Here is an 11,385-nt window from a genome sequence, read left to right as displayed (position 1 = left end):
TGCTCTCTTGTACTTCTGCCTTCAGGAGCAGAAAAGCTTCTCCCAGGGAGTGGCTGGCCTTTCAGGCCAGTAGCACTGCACGGTTCCCCAGGCTCAGCTTTGAGAGAGATTGTCCACTTCCATTTGTCTTCTTGCACTTCTTTTATCACCAAAATAAAAGCTTTCTCCAGAGAGTTTCTACCCCTGTATCCTGGCTGACAGGATGGAGACACGTGGAGCATAGCTTATCCAACACGTAGCGGGAATCCGTGTATCTGCTTATGCAACTTGAAGCAGATTGCCCAGCCCACCCCCCATTTGACATCAGACACACGTATGTGTGAGTGAAAATAAGTGATTGTTATTCTAAGTAATGGAGTCTGGGGTGTTTTTTGAAGAACCAATAGATGACTAATACATGCACTTTGGTGGCGAGAGAGAGAAACGGAAGACTTGACCTGCGCTAACTGGGTTCGTCCCCTTAGACGAACTAAGAATGCTCATAATGTTTACCTAATTATTTATCTATACAAACCAATACATTTTCTCTTTCATGCTTCAATGATAAGAACTGTATGTTACATTAGGAACAAATGGAATCAGTCTGTTTTCATCGCCCTAACTCTTCATGACAAACAAAGAACCTGTGGCCAAATCTTTTTTTTTTCTTTCTTTGATGAGTGGGTATCACTATTTAATTCTAAAAACACTAGCTTAGTATTTGTGCAATCAGATATACCTTTTAATGAAAGCAAGGTCACATCTAAATAGCAAATGGGGCAGTTTGGGTTCAATTTTAAAAAGCTTTTTTAAAAAGAAATTCAGTTTGTATTTGTAAGTGACGATTTTATCTGAATAGTTACTTTGGTCTTCTTGTTTCACTATTTGTTACCCATACTTTATAGTAATCCTTGAATCTGGATGTTTTGATACAACAAAAGTTTTGTTGAGAAAAATTTAATGGAAACTATGGAATGAACAATGATGGCTTTAAAAATTACCTTCAAAAATACTGAACAAACCCCTTCCACACACACATCCGCACATGCACTATGCACTCACACACCAATGTACTTCTCCCTGGGGCCGTGTTTAATCCCAGGAATTAGTAAAGGCAGAAGCCTCTACCTCAGTTCTCATATTAGCTTTACAATCCATTGATTTTTTTACAGGACATGATTTCTCATTTACATTTTTTATGTCAAGCACACAGGTCTGCTTACTTCCTGGGTTCAGTTGTTCTTTTTACTCAGTGCTCCCATCTTTGAGTCTACTTTTTCTCAAGATAAGTCCATTAAAATGTAGAGAATCTCTCATTTGAAATAATTATCTCCTTATTTCTTACCACAACGACTAGTTTGATGCAAAGGTAGTGAAGTACATGTTTTTCCTAGTTTAAACGGAATTCACCACCAAATACTACAGTGTCTATGTGTAAACTATATTGACTGCATTGTGTAATGTGGGATAGCAATTATACAAATTGATCGCTTTAGGAGCAGAAATGATTCTTTTGGGTTTTGAAAACTGCTGAAAGAATTATCCGCATTCTCAGAATCAAGCCCTTCAGCCTGATTATCGTTAAGCCATATCACAGTTAGGAAAAAACTGTAAAATGATCCTCAGTTCCTAGAAACATGACAAATACTAGGTTTGGCTATTGGCTTTAGTAGGAAAGCCAGAGATTAATAAGGCACTGGGTAAATTTTATTTTTGTTTGGGTGTCTTATTTCTATTTCTAATTTTACTCTGAAGATCTTGCTCAGGTATTTCTTCATGAAATGGGTGAGACAAACTTCAAAAAGGTAGGAGGGAAGGCTTGAAGGGCAAGTCTCTGAAGTTCTCTAGACACAGTCCAACATCTCTCCCTGAGGCATCTTGTTTTCCTGGCCACGGTGCAAATTGACACGCAAGTTGCCTTTGATATAGTAATCGGTTCAGGGAACTCTCAGGCATGAACATACAATTGCTTCTTTTTTTTTTTTTTTCTCCTCTGGCCCTACAAATGACATCTGGCTCAACTTCATCATTAGGAATAAAGAGAAGTAAATTGAACAATTAATTCAAATTTTTAAATTTCTTACAAATTTTCTTTTCCACAAAGAAGAAATACAGGTATCTGGTTTTGACAGCCCTTCCAAGACATAACAGGGCACGTAAAATAAAGCATGTAACCATTCAAAAGAACAATTTTAATGTTCAAAGTAAAATGGTTACACACTTTTGTAAGACATGAACTGGCACTTTAGTTTTTGTGATCAACATTGAACAGAGAAATATCCAAAAGTTAGATGAAATACTGAAGAATAATCATAGGGTCATAGGTGCTTTTTTTTTTCTTTTTTTCCAAAATTGTTGTTAAAGCTTCTATATCAACAGTATGCTATCTTAAAAAGAAAAATAAATTCTAAAGATAACCACTATTTTAAGGTTTGTTGAATTTTGTATACTAATACCAGTTTTAAAATACAACTAAATGAGGTGGTAGATTATATTTTTCTGACACTGTCAATTATTCTATTTTTACCATTAAAATGTCACTTTTAAATGTGATATGTAACAATTAATATCAGCAGATTAAAAATCATGTTTATTTTTCAACCAGTTACTACAATAGATTGTAATCACACATGTCACATAAAGCCATTTAAATATTGAATATAATTTCCATGCTCTGAAATAAGCATTGATAAACGTTTACATGACTGGCTATCATGCAGCAGGTCACATGTGTATTTTATTGCTTTCTAGTGACATGATTCCAATGATCTTTTTCTTGAAGCTTTTTAAACATCACAATGCCTTCCCAAATTCACTCCTGTTGTGTAACACACCCATTTGAACAATACTATCTACTTGGACTTTTAGATGGTAGTTTAGAATATTAGCATACAAGGAATAAGATGATAAAGGGATGAAAAGCAGTATTTTGATATTCTGCATTATGCAGCTCATTTTTCAATCTAACCTCAGGTAAAATATAATGGTTAATTCAGGAGGACTCAAAGGGTTAAGAAATTACACATAATATAGCTAGATGAAAAACTTTAAGAGCAAGAGAATTATTACTATAAAGTCAAAGTGAAAATTTAGTTTTAAGTATAATACTTAAAAAAGTGCACAAATGCTCCCCACATACACACATATGACTAGTCTCACAATTAAATGGAACTATTTGTCATGACGAGAAACTGTTAGAGAATGCAGCAATCTGTCTGCCATTGTGGTGAGATGAATGATGAACCAGACGCATGGCAGGATTCCTTAATAATTTATTGGGTCATGAGTTATGGTTTTGTTCAATTGAAAATTATAAGATGGGTTTGCCTCAGGCAAAGAGCACAGTGTATAGAGGAGGAAAATAGATTAAGCAAACATTCCATGAGTTTAATCATTTCAAACAGCGTACTGCATAAAGGCCATGATGCATTTGTCATTAATTCAGAGACAATTTTACGTCCACACAACATAATCATGAGATAGGAGTTGTCAGGAAGGCCCTGCAAATGAGATGTTCATAATGAATAGGCAGTATGTCATTACTTTCATCCAAAGTTTTCCTTTTTGAATGACAATAAGAAACAGTACAGAAGCCAAAACTTGTGATTATTTTTACTTTTATGGAAAGTTAATATTTTTCTATCTTTATTCATCTGTTTATACATTAACTTTCCTATTCATCCAACATACATTTATTGAGCACCAACTCTGGGCCAGCCGCGCTGTACAGAGCTCATTACAAAGAGCCACTTTTAAGTAAATTCCTGCTGGTGGGCACTTGTAAAGTGAAAGTCCTGTTTGCATAGGCCTTCTTAGACTAAGATGCTAGTAATGTTGCCCAGATTTGGTCAAAATAATGAAACCAATGTATAGATAAAATTACAACCTCAATCTTTTTTTAATTAATGCTCTTTTACGTTTTTCTGAGAATCTGCTGTATATGTGTGTTTACATATAATACAACAATGCTCTGTTAAGCAACTTGGTACAAATAATATTTAGCTACAGGGTTTATTTAAGTCAATGTTAAATCAATCTCTACTCAATATGTATTTAGTTTCAGGATTTTGGAGTTTGTTTTGGGAGGCTTTTCGTGATGCTCTAAGTTGTTCTTTACCTGGTACTCCTCATAAAATGTATTTTTTTCTGGCAAAAAAAAAATCCCACAGTAATAAAATCATAGCAGTCACATTAGTTTTATGTCTCTCCCTGATACATCTCCAACCTAGGTCTCGATATATTGGGATGCAGGAATCTCAGAGGAGGCATAGTATGTCATATATTTTGAATGCAATGTTTCTCTGGCAGTGAGTTGTCCAAGAAATGTGGCTCCTGAGAACTGAAGGTCAGCATTCTACTGGCTTCAGAAGAGACAAAGCAAATATTTCAGCCACCTGTCGTAGGCTTTCAGACAACCTGGCAAGTGACTATCCCATATTAGTTACATACAGGTGCCTCTATGAATGGAATCTGGGATCACTGATTGTCTCAACTAGAAAGTATCTGTTCGTTTCTACTAGAGCATTGTGGAGGAAACCTATAAATGTTCTGACATATTAAATACATATTTTGTGAAAAAATAATTCAATTACTTGGCATATTTAAAAATAATCCAGATCCTCTCTTCCTTTAAAATATTTATCACATATTTTGGGAAAGAGGCTTTATGAGTTGCTGTTATATCATAACTGAACAAAATTCTAAATAGTTTCTACCATAATGGATATTATATTCTGGTGAAATAAAAGATAAAGAAATAGATAAAATAAGTTATATAGTAGATTGATAAACAGAAAACAGTTAAAAGGAATAGTGAGTCATGAGTAAAAGTTATAAGTTTAGATTTAAAAAGATTAATTATATGAATATTAAAGTGTAAAGGTGATATTTGAATGAAGAACTAAGAGAGGCAAAAGTATAGAACTCTATCTTTTAGAAAGGTGTTCTAGGCAAAGGAAACAAATATCATGTCTGACTCTGAAATTAGAGGTTTTGGTGGGGGTGTAATCACCCTCCCATGAGAAGAAGGGTCTTTAAAGATACTGGAAAATATTTTGGTTTTTCTCTCAGTAAAATGGGATTATAGCATGGGGTTGACATGGTCTGAAATAGATATTAAGTTGATAAATCTGAGTTTCAAAATTAAATTGAGGAACAAGAACAGAAGGAGAGATTATTGTAAAAGAAGACTGTTTTCATAGTTTAAAAAAACAATGGAAGTGACTTGAACTAGGCTGATTGTTGAGATGAAAAGAAGTCAGATTTTAGATATACTCATTTTTTCCGCAGTAAAAATGAGGGGAAGGTACAGAGATTTCCCACAGACCCCTGCTCCCAAAGCCACGCCAAACTCTCCCATTACCAACACCCCTGGCACTCTTCGAAGTGGTACTTTTTTTTTTAACCAAGGATGAACCTACATTGATACATCATTATCCCCCCAAGTCCATAGCTTACCTTAGGGTTCATTCTTGGTGATGTACATTCTGTGGGTTTGGACAAAGGTACGATGACACATACCCATCATTACAGCCCCACAGTAAATAGTTTCACTGTCCTAAGAATCCTCTGTGCCCCACTTAGTCACCCCCTTCCTAATTTAACCCAGCAACCACTGGCCTTTTTAATGTCTCCACAGTTTTTTGCCTTTTCCAGAATGTCAGGGTTGAAATCATACAGTAGGTAGCTTTTCCATATTGGCTACTTTCACTTAATAATAAACATTTAAGATTCCTCCACATCATTTTTATGGTTTTATAGCTCATTTCTTTTTGGTGCTGAATAATATGTCATGGTCTGGATATACCAATGTTTACTTATATATTCACCTGCTGAATAACATCCTGATTGCTTCCAAATATTAGCAATCATGAATAAAATAGAATGATTGTGAATCTTAAAAAGCTTTTGTTTAAAGAGGGAATGTAATTTGTTTGATTATCTGTTATCTGTATTTTGTATTTAAGACTTTAGCATGGAAATACAGTATTGATTTAGTATTTTTTTTACAATGCCTGAGTCATTTATTTTGATCACTTCAGAAAAAGATGTATATCCCAAGAAACATGAATATGTATAATTTTATCCAAAATTATGTATTTTCATTCAGATAAAACAAAAATTATTCATTTTTTTGTGGCCCAATAGCTTTTTCTTAAAATAGTCATTATGACATGTTTTTTTATCTTCTATGTATTGTTTTCAGCTCTATGATCTTCAATAAAGGAAAAACTACAGGAGAAAGCCATCCATCAAGTCCAGATTATATCCAAAACTGAAAGTACTTTATTTGAAAATATTATATTGGTATGTCCTTTATCATGCATATATGATAGAGTCATATTTAGCGAACAAATGTTGAGTGTATGTAGTACTTTTGATTCTAGTATATATCATATGGCTCATTAAGAATTCAGTAAAATGTTAAAATGTTAGATTAACTTGTTAAGAAACTGGTATATTGGTAAGAGTCAGACTTTATTTCCTATGATATTTCATACCATTAATTTGCTTTGCTTTGTTATACACTGGGGAGAAATAGTTCAAAAATAAAAACATTAAAGGAAACATATTTTGATTCCAATGATCACAGAAGCCAGTTCCCTGGATTCTGAGGTGTAGGCAGAGATGATGCTGTTGGTGGTAATAAAAGTTGCACGCTGCACAATCCAGAAGGTGTTATGCATAACCATGTTTCTAAGCCTAGGTCTGGTTGTGAGACTTTATTTGTGTGCTAGAACCATGTCATTTTTTATCTTGGACTGCAGTGTTTGATCTTGAAGAACATGATAACAAAGATTGCATTTTGGAGGAAAGCCAAATAAAAATGCTAGGCAAACTTTTAAAGCAGCCACTAGATATAAGGAACAAAATATAGAGAGAGTGAAAAACTTCTGCTCAATAAGGAAAACCTACAAAGCAGGTAAAGGTATGAAGCTGACTTTAGAAAAGTTGAGTGTGGGGAAACAGCCTCTGCTCCAGAAGTATTTTATTTTAAAGTTATTTGTATCTGTGTAAATGGGGAAGAAAAAAGCCAATGAAATTGTAAAGTAGAATTGACATTTTCCTCAAAAAGTTAACACAACACAAGCAGGGCAGAATTTAAATAAACATTTGATTTTGTATAGGTAATCAATGGTATATACAGTCAATGTTGATGTGGGAGAAAATGCACTAAAATGCCAGATGCACGCAAGTTATAACTCTTTTTTTTTCTTGATGTGAAAAATCTTTAACTTTAGACACAGCATCATAGAAAGTGCCATTGGGATTCTTAATTAGATGTAACACTGAACAGAACACAGTGGGTAAATCAGGGAAGAACATCACAAGAACAAAGCACTGTATGAACATATTCCCAGGAACTAAATCTATTTTTCTACTCCTGTAGCCTTAAAGTCTCTTTAGTGTCTAGAACATAGTTACGGTGAATGGCTGAATGAACAAGTAAATATCCACTGACTGAGAAGTGGGAAAAGCACCTGGCAAGACAGCATATGGGTGTTGAGCTGGCTGCTTGGCTCAGTGGTTTGTAACTTGGCAACAGGGAAAAAAACAGAGAAAATTGAACCTGGTTGTAGAGTTAGGGCATTTTAGTTGGCTAAGGTTCACAGAAAATACTATGAAAGAGAAATTTGATTTAATATTTTTATCTGATGAGATCTATAAAAACAGAGTTTGCTGCACATCTACCAAATCAGAGGCTTAAAAACATGTTGGAAAAAGTTCTTTGAAATAAATCTTGCACAGAAAATTGACAAAAACAGAAGCTGCTCTCATTAAAGTGGATGTGGGAAGTCCAGAATGCATGCGGGGCTCTTGTTTTTTCCTCACAAGTAGTGAGGATGCATCAGAATCTCATTTAGAAAGTTCTAGAATTGTTTTGAGCACAGTTGTAATATCAGCAATTTCATATGAACAAATTTAATCCTCCATCAAAAAGAATTCTCTTATCTTACCAAATAACAAAAGTCATAGATGTAGAAAATATGTTTGAAATGCTGAGCTCTTTAGAACTCACGATTTTGTATCTGTAGAGACAGCAGACATTCACTGGTTTACCTGTATTCATTTTACGGTCAACCAAGTGTGAATCACAGTCAGCATTTGAGTAATTAATCACAAGCAAGAGGACACTGTCTCAAGACTTTAACATCTGTGCGCACTTTGTATAAATTACACTTTCATACAACCTTGGTGTTCACTGACATGATTCTGTGCCACGGTAAGGAATCCAGATGGTGTGAATTCTAGGTTTTTGTATTGTCATGACTGATGAAAAGCAAACTATATGTAGTTTATGAAGATTATAGAAACATTTCTTACAATCTGAGGCCATAATTCAGAGACTTAATAGCTTATTGCTACATATTAAAATTACACATATAGCATTAATGTAACATTATTAAAAGGCCTGCCATGTAGCCATGAAGTTAAGGGTGAAAGTTCATTTATGTTTTAATTTTAGCTTTAAAAATATAACTCTGGAATATTAGTCAATCTATATTAACTAAGATAGATAATCAATGCCTTCATTTAAACTTACACACTAATGCATGCAGCAGAATTTAATTCAATGACTTTGACTTTCTTTTCCTGGAGCTATTTGAAAGTATTTGATCCATCTTTCTTAATGTCCCAAATCTGGTCCATTAAGACTTTGATAAGGCAAAGAAATGCTGCATTAAAATTAAAAGCTCATATTCTGAGAAGCAGCTAGCTAAGCTTTAAGATGACATATATGTAATATTTTAGTTGTATATGAAAAAAATAAACTGTTTCTGCTTTTGACCTTCAGAAGTTGGGTTTTTTGTTGTACAGTTAAAATAAGTTTCTTTTTTGGTGATCAATAAACAAGGCTATTTTTTGTAGTCAGTAGAAATAATTGTGCTTATATGTGAAATTGTAGAAAGGTCTAAATTTTGTGCCCTACAACTATTCAGCTCTATTTGTTACTCCACTTTAGACAATTATTCATGTATATCTATCCATCTAAACATTAATTTCTAGCCTGTTTTTAGCTACAGATTTGTTTGGCCAGTGGGAGAAAAAAAGCTGTTGCTTCAGGTACTAGAGAAGTATTTTCTTTATTAAAACAAAAATATTTGATGCAGATATTTTTCTGGCTTTTCTCAGGGTTTTGTGCCTTCTATTTTAATGATTATCTTTATAAACTTTAACATATAATGTCGATGGTCCTCCCAGAGGTGTCATTTTCAGTCTGGGATTTTAGGCTATGATGATGCTTGACTACATTTACTTACAATGAGCACCCAGAAATAGATTCCTAGTCCACTTCTGCAGCCTTTGCCAACCAGTTAGGATGAAAAGACAGAAAGCTTGTTGGAATTGGTGAACCTATGCTTTGGCTAAGCCACTCCAACACACCTTTTATGAAATTGTCATTATTCCTCTTCATGCATTAAGGTGGGTTACTTCAATTAACAATGAAGAAAGTTGAGTGAGTTTAATTAGTAACTGTAAGTGCTTCTTTTAATAATATTGAAAACCATAAAAATTAATTTCCTAATTTAATAAACAAATACATTCTACCATGCCATCTCATTTGAAAAGGTTTCTTTCCTCAGCAATTCTAATTTATTATTACAGTTTAAGGAAAATATACTGGGAATATAATGGTTCAAATGTAGCTGTAACTTGATTTGTAATTTTAGAAGTTCCCATTGGTTTGGGCATTTCTCTGAAGACTCACAAAGATATCTTAGATGTTTAATATTATGTAAATACTAAGTAATGATTCTGGATAAATACGGTGTTTTCTACATGAAGAATAGCAAGCTTAGTCATTGACAGTTATTCTGAAAACATAACCAAAAGAGAAGAAAGGACAATCAACATAGTAAAATTATACACACATATCATTTTAGACCCACACATAATGAAAAGAGATAAAACTGAATATAAAGGTTTCACCCTTCTCCTTCAGAGTAGGAATTTGTAATCAGGTTTTTAACATTTATTTCACGAGTCAAATATGTATTATAGCCAATAATGGGTTTTTATGAGGGTGGACGCACATTTTGTTTATAAGTAACTGTTAAGCCATGAACTTATTTGAGGCCCACGAATTCCAAGATTAGATTGTTCACATTTTATAAAGGAGAAACTGCTGTTTAGGATCACACAAGCTATAAATTCGAGCTAGAGTGGCCTGCCATTTCTTTGTTCTCCTACAACTAACCCATCCCCAAAATACAGCTATAGTCATCAGGGTGGTTTGCCACAGTCTATATGGAAAAGATATAAAAGAATGTGTTCTGGAACCACATTCCCAAAATCTGAGTCCTGGATTTGTGACTTTAGGCATTTAGCCTGTGTGATCTGTTTCTTCCAGTTAAAAAGGGGTAACAGTTATCGTACCTGTTGTGTTGGGAGTTCTCAATGAGTTACAGTGGAAAAAGCTCGCAGAACTCTATCTCATGCATAAAAATGATCTCTTGTTAATATTATCCAAATTCAGTAATATATTTAGATGGAATTTCACATTGAAGTTCTTCCAGAGGCAGTGTTCACTACTTCTATCAGAAGTTAATATAGAAATAATGTGCCAGTCCTTACAGATTTCATATACAATTCACACACTCTATGCTCCATAGTAACACATATATCACAAGATCTTTCCCATCCATTTTATTTTTAGTATCTCTCGTCAAGTGTTTTTCACTGTATACTATAGATTGGGAAGAAAATTTTCATGAAATCTACAAACTGATTCCATATTGATAATATTCTTGTTTCTAGTCAAATAATTCCAAAGAGGTCCAACATTAACTTAATTTCTTCTCACACCTACAATTGTGCTATATTGTCTTACTTTATACATATAAGGTCACTGATTACAAATAAATAGAAAAACTGCCAAATAATCTTACTCTATTTTTATGGCAAATTCCTTTTCTTCCTTCAGAGAGATTTATTTTCTTTATCGCCAAACTTTCCATGCTACCTACAGATTTTCAATGCACGACACTCCCTCATGTTTAACTTAGAAATAAAGGCAGTTGGGGGAACCTGTTGATCTTTCCATGCAAAAAACACACATCCACAAACATTTGTGCCCACTCAGCCTTTTCTGCAGTTTCAATTAAGGACTTGTGTTCTGTTCTATATTTCTTCCTTCCTTTGGTATTATGCATCCCATATTCTCTCAACTTTTCAGACACCTCTCCAGAAATTATATTCGAACTCTCTGCAATATTGACTTCACACTTACAGCTAATTCTTTGGGGAAGTGAAGTACTGCTCAAAATACGAGCTCTGTGACAGAGTTCTCTCTATGAACATTCTTCAAAAATTCTGATTCTGTAAGAGGATCATGTTCTTCTGACACATGCACTCAAATATTAGCATTCGTCATGTGCTCCTTCAACAAGTGGTATGGCAGTG

General features: G+C 34.0%; 1 long non-coding RNA gene across 1 annotated transcript in view; it reads right to left on the bottom strand.

Annotated features, from left to right (window-relative positions):
- Nucleotides 1–3,364: 3,364 nt before the first annotated feature.
- LOC130684159 (uncharacterized) overlaps nucleotides 3,365–11,385 on the bottom strand; it is a 94,414-nt gene continuing 86,393 nt past the window's right edge. Inside the window, exon 3 of the long non-coding RNA XR_008998381.1 lies at nucleotides 3,365–3,479. This is a non-coding gene — a long non-coding RNA (uncharacterized LOC130684159). The remainder of the gene's footprint in view (nucleotides 3,480–11,385) is intronic.

Source organism: Manis pentadactyla, chromosome 6 (genome assembly GCF_030020395.1).
Source record: "Manis pentadactyla isolate mManPen7 chromosome 6, mManPen7.hap1, whole genome shotgun sequence".
Lineage (NCBI taxonomy): Eukaryota > Metazoa > Chordata > Mammalia > Pholidota > Manidae > Manis > Manis pentadactyla.
The sequence above is the reverse complement of the archived record's forward strand: the minus strand, read 5'-3'. Positions and strand labels throughout refer to the sequence as shown.